The sequence below is a fragment of the Lepidochelys kempii genome, chromosome 14, assembly GCF_965140285.1.
Source record: "Lepidochelys kempii isolate rLepKem1 chromosome 14, rLepKem1.hap1, whole genome shotgun sequence".
Classification (NCBI taxonomy): domain Eukaryota; kingdom Metazoa; phylum Chordata; order Testudines; family Cheloniidae; genus Lepidochelys; species Lepidochelys kempii.
In genome coordinates, this window is record NC_136393.1 from 35,875,923 (window position 1) to 35,886,001 (window position 10,079).

Below are 10,079 nucleotides of genomic sequence, written 5' to 3' on the forward strand. Positions count from 1 at the left end.
GCCATTTCCAGCATAAATCCAGGTTTTCTCACCCTCCACACCCCCCCACACAAATTCACTCTCCTGCTGGTAATAGCCCATCCAAAGTGACAACTCTCTACACAATGTGCATGATAATCAAGTTGGGCCATTTCCTGCACAAATCCAGGTTCTCTCACCCCCTCACCCCCTCCAAAAAACACACACACAAACTCACTATCCTGCTGGTAATAGCTCATCCAAAGTGACCACTCTCCTCACAATGTGCATGATAATCAAGGTGGGCCATTTCCAGCACAAATTCAGGTTTTCTCACCCCCCCCACCCCCATACACACACAAACTCACTCTCCTGCTGGTAATAGCTCATCCAAAGTGACCACTCTCCCTACAATGTGCATGGTAATCAAGGTGGGCCATGTCCGGCCAGCACAAATCCAGGCTTTCTTACCCCCCCCCTTTTTTTTTCCCCCAGGGACACACACAAACTCACTCTCCTGCTGGCAATAGCTCATCCAAACTGACCACTCTCCAAGTTTAAATCCAAGTTAAACCAGAACATCTGGGGGGGGGGGGGGGGGGAGGTAGGAAAAAACAAGAGGAAACAGGCTACCTTGCATAATGACTTAGCCACTCCCAGTCTCTATTTAAGCCTAAACTAATAGTATCCAATTTGCAAATGAATTCCAATTCAGCAGTTTCTCGCTGGAGTCTGGATTTGAAGTTTTTTTGTTTTAAGATAGCGACCTTCATGTCTGTGATTGCGTGACCAGAGAGATTGAAGTGTTCTCCGACTGGTTTATGAATGTTATAATTCTTGACATCTGATTTGTGTCCATTTATTCTTTTACGTAGAGACTGTCCAGTTTGACCAATGTAAATGGCAGAGGGGCATTGCTGGCACATGATGGCATATATCACATTGGTGGATGTGCAGGTGAACGAGCCTCTGATGGTGTGGCTGATGTTATTAGGCCCTGTGATGGTGTCCCCTGAATAGATATATGGACACAGTTGGCAACAGACTTTGTTGCAAGGATAAGTTCCTGGGTTAGTGGTTCTGTTGTGTGGTATGTGGTTGTTGGTGAGTATTTGCTTCAGGTTGCGGGGCTGTCTGTAGGCAAGGACTGGCCTGTCTCCCAAGATTTGTGAGAGTGTTGGGTCATCCTTTAGGATAGATTGTAGATCCTTAATAATGCATTGGAGGGGTTTTAGTTGGGGGCTGAAGGTGACGGCTAGTGGCGTTCTGTTATTTTCTTTGTTAGGTCTGTCCTGTAGTAGGTAACTTCTGGGAACTCTTCTGGCTCTATCAATCTGTTTCTTTACTTCCGCAGGTGGGTATTGTAGTTGTAAGAATGCTTGATTGAGATCTTGTAGGTGTTTGTCTCTGTCTGAGGGGTTGGAGCAAATGCGGTTGTATCGCAGAGCTTGGCTGTAGACGATGGATCATGTGGTGTGGTCAGGATGAAAGCTGGAGGCATGTAGGTAGGAATAGCGGTCAGTAGGTTTCCGGTATAGGGTGGTGTTTATGTGACCATTGTTTATTAGCACTGTAGTGTCCAGGAAGTGGATCTCTTGTGTGGACTGGACCAGGCTGAGATTGATGGTGGGATGGAAGTTGTTGAAATCATGGTGGAATTCCTCAAGGGCTTCTTTTCCATGGGTCCAGATGATGAAGATGTCATCAATATAGCGCAAGTAGAGTAGGGGCGTTAGGGGACGAGAGTTGAGGAAGCGTTGTTCTAAATCAGCCATAAAAATATTGGCATACTGTGGGGCCATGCGGGTACCCATAGCAGTGCCGCTGATTTGAAGGTAGACATTGTCCCCAAATGTGAAATAGTTATGGGTAAGGACAAAGTCACAACATTATGAATGTTTGGTGAAGGTACAAACAAATGGGGATTGCGCTGCTAATCATCGAGTGTCCTTATTGTTGTGGTTGTGCTGATGGTTGCACCTAGGTGTCCGGCTGTGAGAGTCACTCGAAAAACGCAGAACAAAAAAGAGAGAGTGTCTGCCTGTGATGGGGTGTACAAACTCCACACTGGGCAACAAGGAGCTAAAAGGATTATTTGGGGCTCAGCCAGCCCTGCCCTGCCATACCTGCAGCAAATGTTCCATCTGTTGGAGGCATTACAAGGCAAGGAATTAGCTCATTTGGGTGGCAGGACTGGAGGTGAGCAGCTCTGTAGCCCACATCTCCAGCAGCACAGAGCAGAGGGAAGCCTAAGACTCTGACACAGCTGCCCAAAGCACGCCCTCATCCCCCCCCCCGAGGATAGGGAGGACCCGCCCCAGAGACAACCAGAGAGGGAAGTATCCTGTGGACCTTGCACTTTGGTAACCCCCTTTACTTATTGTGGTTTGGGTTTCCCCACCAGGGGAAGGTGTTGAACTAAGTTGACCCTGGGAGAGAGGGAACGAGAGGAAGAGGACAGCCTTAAGCAGCCTTGGTTGCCAGGCTGCTGGTATCCTAAATGGCCCTAGGTCAGAGTTGACTAGCCCAGGCTCCCCTCCCCAAAACCCTCTTGGCAGTCTGGGGTTGAGACTATGACCAGTAGGCCACGCTCCCCAACCAGACTCTGAATGAGGACCATTACACTACCCCGCAGAGCTTACAATCTAATTATAAGACAAGCTTGATACAGACAGATGGGGGTGAGGGGAGGGAGCACAATGATACAATGAAACAATCCGGCCCTAGATTGTTACTTTAGGTGAAGCCCAGATGGGGCGGTGCAGAAACTGTCTAAACCAACAGCAGACTGCTATGCTCAGTTGCTCTGTGACATCAGACTCTTCTGGCTGCTTCCCCAGTCTGTTAACATTATCTTCGGCCTATCCACACCAGGACACTCAGGGAAGTTAAAACCAAGTTACTGCAGGTATGATGTTAAAGCCCATTAATATGCATTAAACAGCTGTGTGGACACTCTCATTCAGAAATAAAGTAGCGTTAGTTCACTGTAGCTTAATCTGCTTTTGTTTTAACATATTCCGGAAGTCTACTAGGTATCATTGAGCAACCTTTATTTTGCATTAACAGAGTTTTAGGGCATTTAATATCAGTCCAGGTTCTATATATATGGTAAATATAGAGAAAAATCAAGAAAGTTCAATAGCGATATGCTCAAAGAATGTGGGACAGCCCCATTTTATAAATCTAATTAAATTAATTAATAAATGTTAATACCTAGCTCTGATGATGTGGTTTTCATTCATATATCTCAAAGTTGGTAAGTATTATTAACCACATGTTACAGATGGGGATGCTGAGTTACTGGGATGTGATGTGAGAGAGCCAGGAATAGAATTTTCTTCCTCTCTCTCTCTCTCTACTTACCAAATAATTTAATTTAACTTTCTTTCAAAAGTCCTGCTCTCCATTCTCTGAGTCCTGTATTAATTGCTTTCTATGCTCCTGTTTCCGACTCACCTCTGAAATAGGTATAGCCTATTGTTCTTCTTAGGATGTTCTCCCCTTTTCCTTGCATACTGAGGTCTACATTTTTCCCTCATTCAACTGACAACTTGCATGACATTGATCAGATACCATTTGTCATAAAAATAAAGGGAAGGGTAACCATCTTTCTGTATACAGTGCTATAAAATCCCTCCAGGCCAGAGGCGAAACCCTTTCACCTGTAAAGGGTTAAGAAGCTAAGATAACCTGGCTGGCACCTGACCAAAATGACCAATGAGGAGACAAGATACTTTCAAAGCTGGAGGTGGGGACAAAGGGTCTGTCTGTCTGGGTGATGCTTTTGCTGGGAACAGATCAGGAATGCAGACTCAGAACTTCTGTAAAGTCAGTAAGTAATCTAGCTAGAAATGTGTTAGATTTCCTTTTGTTTAATGGCTGGTAAAATACTCTGTGCTGAATGGAATGTATATTCCTGTTTTTGTGTCTTTTTGTAACTTAAGGTTTTGCCTGGAGGGTTTCTCTTTGTTTTGAATCTGATTACCCTCTAAGGTATTTACCATCCTGATTTTACAGAGGTGATTCTCTTACCTTTTCTTTAATTAAAATTCTCCTTTTAAGAACCTGATTGATTTTTCATTGTTCTTAAGGTCCAAGGGTTTGCGTCTGTGTTCACCTGTACCAACTGGTGAGGATTTTTATCAAGCCTTCCCCAGGAAAGGGAGTGTAGGGCTTGGGGGGATATTTGGGGGAAGACATCTCCAAGTGGGCTCTTTCCCTGTTCTTTGTTTAACACGTTTGGTGGTGGCAGCATACGTTTCAAGGACAAGGCAAAGTTTGTACCTTGGAGAAGTTTTTAACCTAAACTGGTAAAAATAAGCTTAGGGGGTCTTTCACGCAGGTCCCCACATCTCTACCCTAGAGTTCAGAGTGGGGAAGGAACCTTGACACCATTCATGACATTAAAGAACTGGAATACACTTGAACTAATTAAGCCAGCTGAAATTCATTACCAGCTATCTGGGTGCCCCCTTGATCTCTGCCCTTGGGCTGAGTCTGAGGTCTGGTCTGCACTAGGAAATTGGGTCAGTATAACTACTTTGCTCCAGGGTGTGAAAAATCCACATCCCTGAGTGATGCAGTTAAATTAACCTAACCCCCAATGTAGACACCTCTCGGTCAATTGAAGAATTCTCCCATTGACCTAGAGGTGGATTACTAACTCCGATGGGAAAACCCCATTCATCAGCGTAGGTAGCATCTTCACTTAAGCTCTGCAGCCACACAGCTGCATCGGTGTAGACAAGCCCTGAGTTTAGCTTGGAAGGGGAGTGGGACAAGTAGCTTTTTGGATCCCTGATCTGGGGGACCTCTCTCTGCCAGGCCAGTTATGGAGTAAACTAGAGGAGGATCACACCTGCTATGCCTTATCCCAGCTGGCAATGACACACAAGGGTATTCAAAGACCTCTGTGGTGTAGAGATCATCCCCTTTTTGCCCAGCCATGCTGCCCATGCCAGTCGGGGGAGAAAAGGTGCTGAAGATTGTGCTAGAGTGTCTCAGAACTATGAGAGGGTTTCCTATGCAGGGGATGATCCTGTGGCCAGATCCACTGAGTTTATAGCCATTTTGTACAGCTGGACTGCCGAAACGTGGCTGCAGCATGGCCCTAAGTATTAACTTGGAACTCCAACAGAGCTTTTCATTGACATTTTGCATCAAGCAAAGTCAGGGCATCATATTATAACTAGAGTTTGTCAACCCACTTTTTTTCCATTGAAAAATGGGGGTTTGCTTGAGCCAGGCCACAGCTTCATCTTGGATTAGATGAGTGAGGGGAAAACACAACATGTGCTGGAACCCCTATCATATTGCAACCCTAATACAAAAGAAGTATCAAGATAAAGTTATGGCCCCAATGATCCGAACACTTCTGAGCATGTGTATAAATTCAGCAGGACAAATTTATGTCTAAAGTTACTCACATTAGTAAGTGTTTGCCTAAAGTTGCCATCACGTATCCGTTATGTCAATACATTTTACCTTGCAGGGACATTAAAATTAAAAGAAAGAAACATGTATTGGAAACCCAGTTACTTTGGCATCTTACTAATAAAGCAGTCACTTAGATAACAGCTATGGAAATATGCACACAAGGTGAAATTCACCCCAAGCAGAGGGACAGAACAAAGCCTTATGCCACACTTAAGTCATACTTAAGCCCTGTAATAGTGGTTATTGAAAGGATCAGTCCTGTTGGTTTAGAACCTTATCCGGTGGAGAGACTTATGGAGACTTTAGTGGGTGATGAATTAAGCCCATTATTGACTAAAAGGGGTAGCCAGTTGTTTGACTACACTCATGTTTCTTTCCAGAGACCAAATAACTAAATTTAGCCAAATTTAATATTTAAAGACAAAGCAGTACGAAAGGAGACGTACACACCCTGCTTCCAGGAAGCAAATTCTTCCAGGGTGTTCCCCTTACACAGAAGACTTGCTTCAAAGAGAGGCATTTCAGCTTGCAGTCTGTATAGTGTAATTTTACAAGTCACAAAACTTTCTATGAGTCACCAAAATCTAGCCCTCCAGTTTGGCCCAGTTCCTAACTTATTGTTCGGTATCTTCCTTATCTCTGTTTTGGATACTAGGATTTCAAGGTACTGGAAGGTACCTACCTATATTTACCCATATCTTATTTTGATTACTAAATTCCAAGTGCTGATGAGCCATAAAACTACTCTCTCACAGTTCTTGGTACAAAGGATTCCTACATCTTTGCTTGGACAAGTTTCTTGTTTTTTAATATCAAAGTTGACTTCAGCTTTGCAAAGTGTTGTTGGGATTACTTAGCTTGATGAACAGAATTGTAGGAAGAGCATAATACATTTAGTTAACATAACTTCCCAACACTTTATATATATAAATGTTAATACCATGCACATAATACCTATTAGCATGGTGTACACTATGCCTAACATATATGTATTGACTAACACAAGGTAGTTTTGGAGTATCTCAACTGCACATTAGTAAAGGCTTTCAAGAGGAAATATGGTCCAGTATTTAGGGCACCATCATATACGGTAGGATGTCTGAGTTCAAATCTCTGCTTTAGCCTTCCTGAGTGACCATATGCAAGTCACTTCGGTTTTCTGTACGTCAGTTCCCCAGATGTAAAATGAAAATAATAGTACTTCCCTTCCTCAGAGGGCTGCTATGAGGATCAATATATTAAACATGGTGAGCTGCTCAGATAATTGGGGACTTATCTGAACCTTAGACAGATTTTTTCCTGTGTAGAGGGACATCAAAAGTATGGTCTATAAGCCACTTAAATCCCACTTCAAACTCAAAATAGCCTGGTGCTGGGTCTCTGGAGAGGGGTGAATTTCACTCACAAGTGCCAACATTGACCATAAAAGTCTTTCCTGGAAGCTTTTGTATTTCTTTTTTACTGACTCTCCAGCCCTTTAACTTTACCCAGTGAAACTTCCTGGAGTGACGACTTACTACAGGTCTCAAAACCAATAACTAATGAAGCCCAGTGCAACTATTTTCCAGTTAGCAACAACCAACAATAAAAGAGGGAATTAACAGAAGTCGGTGGACCTGTGCCTGCTTTGATCAGTGTTGAATTTAGTTCCTGAGGCTTTTGCTCTTCAAGTACTATATTTATTAAGTAAATGCCAAGATTAGTCACATTTACTTCAATGGGACTAGCCATGTGAGTATTGTTAAACAAGCATTAACATCACCTTGCTACAGGCCTGTGCACCGCTGGAATAGCACTCAGTTTTGCAAAACAGGGTTTAAGGGATTACATAACAGTCCGCCATGTGCAGGGGTGAATTTTCCAGTCTGCAGAGAATGGGTTCCACAGATGGGGCGGACTGGAGACTGGGATACAAAATGCTCAGTAGCACTGTCGCCTTCCAAAGCCCTATCGGGATATTTTCTAAGACTGTAAGGGGGGAAGGGACAGAGAGGTTAGTGGGGGAACAGGCAATGTGGGAACTGGTGATAGCCCAATGGAGCCTGGCTTTCAAAATTGGAGTAAGTGGATAAAGCTGAGAAATATTCTGCAGTCAGGAGGTGTCTGAACGGATGACCCTGGCCTCTACAGAGAGCTAATGTCCAAGCAAGAAGCAGCTAACTCGATGCTCCTGAATTCCACCCATCTCCCAAGATCCATGTGAATCTCCAGAGATCTGTGAATTGGGTGTGTCTGTGTGTGGTTGGGTGAGAGAAGACCCCTCTACTGACTCTGAAAAGGAGGGCCAACCCCACTCCCCTTTTTTGCGGTCTCTGCCCGGTCTGATCTCATGGCAGAAGAATGCAAAGGACCACAAGCAGAAACTTGCCGAGTTGCAAAACATGTGCGGGGGTGGGGGGGAGAACAGCTGAGGACTACATTTCCTCCTGTAACTGTGTCTTAATTAAAGACTTGGTAGAGTATTCCCCAAAGCCTGGTAAAGTTTAGATACATATTTCCCCTTAGATTGTTAATTTTGAGCTACTGGGGTGATGTAATGGTCCCAACCTTAACTCAGACTATTTAAATATTGTATGTTCTTCCACCAGTTATTGTTCCTTTTTCTTCAGTAAGGAATCGACTGGGGTAGCTTTAGACGTAGGTTAGAGAGTCAGATTTAAAGTGTCTCATGCAATATTTTTGGTTACCGATTACAGACTGCAGTTCTTACAGCCGGCGGGTTTCAACTTGACATTTTCTAACCTATTTAAAAAAAAAATCATTAAGGTTTTTTGTGAGAGCAGGTATAAATATTTATGGTATTATTTATTTTTTCAGTATAAACGGAATACATGTCTTAAAGATTTTAAACTAATTTTCTCCCTTAGAATAATATTATTGCCCTAGGCTGGAAGAATGCCATGTTAATTGGAGTGCTCATTACATATGCCTCTTATAAGACAGTATTTTGACATTTCTCCAACAGGAACTATAAAGGTGACAAAGAAGAGATTGATGTGGATTGCTTATTTATGTACTTGTTGCAACTATTTTCAGTTCATTTTCAATTTTTAAGGTCAGGCTTGACAAAGCCCTGGCTCGGATGCTTTAGTTGGGGATTGGTCCTGCTTTGAGCAGGGGGTTGGACTAGATGACCTCCTGAGGTCCCTTCCAACCCTGCTATTCAATGATTCTATGATTCATAAATGTTTGTTGGTTATGAATGACCATATACCAGAATTATGGGGAGGCAAATGCATTCTAAGACTATAACACAATGTGGGACAATACAACAACAGTTTTCTTTAAAACAAATGGTGGCATTTTTCCAAAAGAGGTGAACTTTCTCTCCTTTCTAGATTACTCACACGACAAGATGGGATATAGGGAGGTAAGCAGTTACTGTCTTCTTATGTTTCTAGGCTATGTGTTCAAACCTTCACAGCTTTGGCCGTTGCTTTGTTCTTTTGAAGAGCACCATTCTTACACAGAAAATTTCTCATACCAGACTAGCAGAGATGCAAGTATACAATTTTTTTATCAAAAGATATTTTCAAGTTATTATTCTCACCATGATGATGATGGAGCACACACATAACCTTGGAGAAAAGCCCGCTATGGTTTTGAACATTCAATATTTTAATTAAATCATTAAAATTAGAAATGCTACTTAGAATAAATTAATCATTATAATTATCATGAATTGTAGTAGCAACTGATTACATATAGGGCCTTAAAAGATATTAAATACATACTGACTACTTTTTATGATAGCATATGTTACATTTGAATTTCTCATTCATTTGAAATCTGGCTCTGATGAAGGGAACACCGTGGAATTTATATGCCTTACAGTTCTGCTTCTTATAGCCAGTCTGCGCTATTAGTATCTGCCTGTGGTGAAGGAGGGGCACATGGAATGCCGTTCCAACTCCCAAAAAGTGCCGGAATGGCATTCCACATGAGTCGAGCGTTGTTTCATTACTGACTTGTCCGGAAACTCTCTCCTCATGTTTCTAATCCAAGTGGACTCCAGACCTCGCACCCCCATGTACTTTTTCCTCAGTCAATTGCCCTTCATGGGTATCTGACAAACCCTAGTCATTGTCCCTAAAATGGATAGGCTTCCAGTCTCTGGGGAACATTATTTCACTGTTTGGATGTGGGCCCAAATATTTCTCATGCTGACCATGGAGGGAGCAGAATGCCTCATTCTAGCAGCCATGTCTTCTAAGTAAAGATAATGAATACAATTATTGCTATTGGTGGAAGTAGTCATTGTCATAGTTTATGATGTTTACATATAAGGTGTGACACCTTGATCTACTGAAGCCACTGAAAAATACCGCAATTGACATCAACAGGACAAGAATTTTTTTCAAGGCAATTTTAGTGCCATTAAAAATCCCAAATACATAGAGATTAATTTTTATAATATATCATACATTTTCATTTCTTGTGCTTCTGAAACCTTGTCCAGTTGAAGGATCCCGCTGTTTTGTTTTGGATGTTTTTTTAATGTACTGCACAATATGGTGTCTAACACCCAGTTTGGGATATCTGCTCTTCAAAGAAGGACTTCCAAGTCTCTGATCAAGCAAAGATTTACACTTATCCTTAACATTGCACACTGGGTGTTGTCCCATTGAACTAAACAGGTCTACTCACATCCCTAAAATTATTCATGTGCCTGGGGCTTTTCA